This window comes from Miscanthus floridulus, chromosome 19, assembly GCF_019320115.1.
Source record: "Miscanthus floridulus cultivar M001 chromosome 19, ASM1932011v1, whole genome shotgun sequence".
NCBI lineage: Eukaryota > Viridiplantae > Streptophyta > Magnoliopsida > Poales > Poaceae > Miscanthus > Miscanthus floridulus.
In genome coordinates, this window is record NC_089598.1 from 68,028,307 (window position 1) to 68,031,878 (window position 3,572).

General features: G+C 38.8%; 1 non-coding gene across 1 annotated transcript; it reads right to left on the minus strand.

Annotated features, from left to right (window-relative positions):
* Positions 1–2,800: 2,800 nt before the first annotated feature.
* LOC136530002 (small nucleolar RNA R71) lies at positions 2,801–2,908 on the minus strand. Its single transcript, XR_010777513.1, has one exon. It is a non-coding gene; the product is annotated as a small nucleolar RNA R71 (small nucleolar RNA).
* Between the last annotated feature and the right edge of the window lie 664 nt (positions 2,909–3,572).

Sequence of the window (3,572 nt, forward strand, 5' to 3'; positions counted from 1 at the left end):
TGGCATGAATCTTGAGATATGCACACAAAGGTTGGAATTGGAGGAGAAACCACTCCACCAACTTAAAGCACAATTTGAAAGTTTCCCAAGGACGAGCTTCTGTCCTAAAACAAGCACTTTTGGGAGATAACATGAGCTTTCACCTTTTGTTGTAATGCCCTTGTGAAATGAGCATAGCAATATAATTGTGAAAATATTTCTTCGGGTATTTTTGCCACTAACCATTCTAGGTTTGAAGCAAAAAGAATGAAGGATGATAGCGCAAGGTATGTCCAACCAATTATCATGCAACATTTCATCACATCCATCCAAACTTGATTTTGCATTTGCAAAATTCAAGTATGGGGATGGGCTCCTCTAAAAAATCTTATGCCATGTTGCTAAATCATTCTGGTTGTCTCTACCTTTAAGCTATGCTCAATTTGCTAAATAACAATCATGCTCTTCCATCTCCATTTGAATAAAACTCTTATATGCTTTCATACTACATTTGTTTGCTATAGTATGCTTAAGGTTTGGAGTATGTTCATACACCTTTTAAATTAGGCATGGTGCTTAGTTTAAATAGTTTTCCTTAATTAAATTAGACATGGTGTCTAGTTTGATTCTTGAACCGAGAGGTGTGCTGATTTTACTTCCAAAGGCTTTTAAATTAAGCATGGTGCTTAGGTTAAAATGTTGTTGACAGTAGTTAACAAACATTATAAACCGTCAATATAACATGTATAAGGGCAAGAAAGTAATCACTAACATAGGTTTAGGGGCTTAAACTAACAAATTCCATAAATTTTGGTGAATCTATGTTTTCTATAGGTTTTATTCAGAAAACCATCAAGGTGGACCAATATGTCAGAATTAATCGCGCTTAATTGTGGCATAAACAACTCTAGAACGTTCTAGAGGACACCAGAAGACACCACACCGTGGCGGAGGGCAAGAGGCCACTAGGTGGGGCTGGTTAACCTATGGGCCCCACTTGTCAGCCCTTCCTTCGAATGTTGGTTCTCCATCGCCTCTTAGGTTGCATCTATGCCATCCATTCAATTGGTTTGATCCGAGGGCTCAGGATTGATGCTCTATCCTATATATACCAGCCCCTGCCACCCCCTAGGTATAAAACCCTAAATAAGTCATTTGAGAAGACAGAAACCCTAATCATCTTCATAGCTGCACCATATTCTAGGGCATAGCTAGCTAGGCTGGGTCTAGAGGGAGTGAAGCTTCGCTTGGATTCACGATCTTGTCCAGAGCGTGGCTTGGTATAGTCCTTGTACCCCTCTCTCGTTTGTATCTCTCATTACTTTTGTATGTTTGCTACAATTGTTATGACAATGTTCTGCATATCATTTATGTTCCTAGTTATAATGTTCATCATTTACTTTGATTATATACTTAGTATAGCTAGATTAGCATTATGTTTAAGCATAAGTTCATATAGTGCTTGCTCTAATGTACAAGGTGTGAGTGATCGACATTGTGTAAGCATGGTGCTTATACGTTGTTTACCTGTGGATGCACCCTATATTCTGGGCCATGTGGTAGATCACGAATGTGACACTCCCGTTGAGTCCTTTGTAGTCCACACCCCGAATATAGGACAAGTAGGATCTAGTTACGAATGAAGACAAGATATGTTCTTAATGTTCCTTAGTAATATCCCTTTTGTGTAGATATAATGTTGGTCTTAACCATGATTACTAAGTGTAATTGCACTAATCAATGTATGGTTTGACTTGTAATAAAGAATGGCATAGGAATTATTCCTCTAATATTCTACTTAGCTATGCTAATGCCATAGAAAGGAGTACTCTGAGTGATAAATTATCATTTATCATTACTTATTATATTTATCTCATGACTTACCCTGTTGTCAGTGGAACTTGGTCATGGTTAATCACTCCATGCTGCATATATATTCCAACTGTTCGTCCTTCCTTGTGGTAAAAATATAAATAACGATACCTAGAATACTCCCGGGTGAAATGCTATAATGGTATATTATCTGTGTGCTTGCAGATCCTTTTCATTCATGCATTTATTCTTCCAAGTCACAAGTATATACCAATAAGCATTTCTGGCATCGTTGCTAAAGATTAAATTCAAAACCTTGTTCTTAGTAGCGACGTTAAGAAATGCCAACAAGTATTTCTATTGCTATTGCTGGGGATGGTAGCTAGACAGTAAGTAATATTGATAAACTTTTACTTATTGATGTGATCGAGAAAACCATTGACCTCTACTCTAGCAGGTATATCGTTGTTTTGTCAACTTTCATATCATATGTAGGGTAATGTATGACCGATTTTGAGCTTCCCACAAACCACGTTGAAGATCCAAAAGCATTAATCAGGAGAACTAGAGCCAAACTCAAGAAAGTCTCAGCTTTAGAATCGGAAGACAACCAGACTAGGCGCAGCTTAACACCAATTTTTGAAGCCATGGCTGACAAGACTCTCCGAGAGTTCTTTGCTCCAACTATGGCCAACATCCATACAGGACCAATAGTCAATGTGGGAGACAATGGATTTGAGCTCAAGCTAGCTCTCATCAACATGCTACAAGCAAGCCAGTTTTGTGAAAAGGCACATGAAGATGCGAGTGCTAATCTCCAACACTTCCTAGAGATCTGCACTTTCACTATCAAGGGAGTTTCCAAAGATGCCATACTACTTCGCCTCTTCCCATTCTCACTCTTGGGGAAGGCAAAGCAATGGTTCTAAGCCAACAAAGATAGAAATACTACATGAGATAACTAGTCCACTGCCTTCCTAGCAAAATTCTTTCCCATAGGCAAGACCAATGCTCTATGTGGGAGAATTTCAAGCTTCCAATAGCAACATGATGAATACGTCCCTGAGGCATGGGAACGCTTTCAAGATTACATATTAGAATGTCCTCATCATGAGATAAAGAATTAGCTACTCATGTAGACTTTCTACCATGGGTTGACCAATAGTACGTGTGAGAACATGGATGCTACTGCTGAAGGTGCTTTCTTATCACTTGCGATCCCAGGTGCAACAGCTCTCGTGGAGAAGATGGCCTCCAACCAAGGTTGGAATGAAGAACGTCTTCAAACCCGCAAGAGAGGTGGAGGTATGCATCAACTCAAGGAGGTAGACATGTTGTCTGCCAAAATGGACCTATTGATGAAGAAGCTCGAAGACCGAGCTAATGAGAAGCATGAAGTCATGCACATTCATGATTCCCACATGACATGTGAAGAATGTGGAAACACTGGGCATTTAGGGAGCAAGTGTCCCAAAATCCATGACGATGTGAAGTTCGTCAACAACAACTACTTTCGTCCTCAACAGAATCAAGGATGGAATTAGCAACAAAGGCCAAACTTCCAAGGTAATTACTAAGGTAACTATCAAGGTAATAATTTTAATAATTTCAATAATCAACCACCCTTGAGAGAATTAATTTCTGGCCAAGCTAAAATAATGGAGGGTTTATCTAGAAAACTAGCTTCCAATGATAAAATCTTAGAAAACATAAATAATAGAATGGGTAGTTTCTCCTCTACCATTAAGAACCAACATAGCTTTAATAAGATGATAGAATCA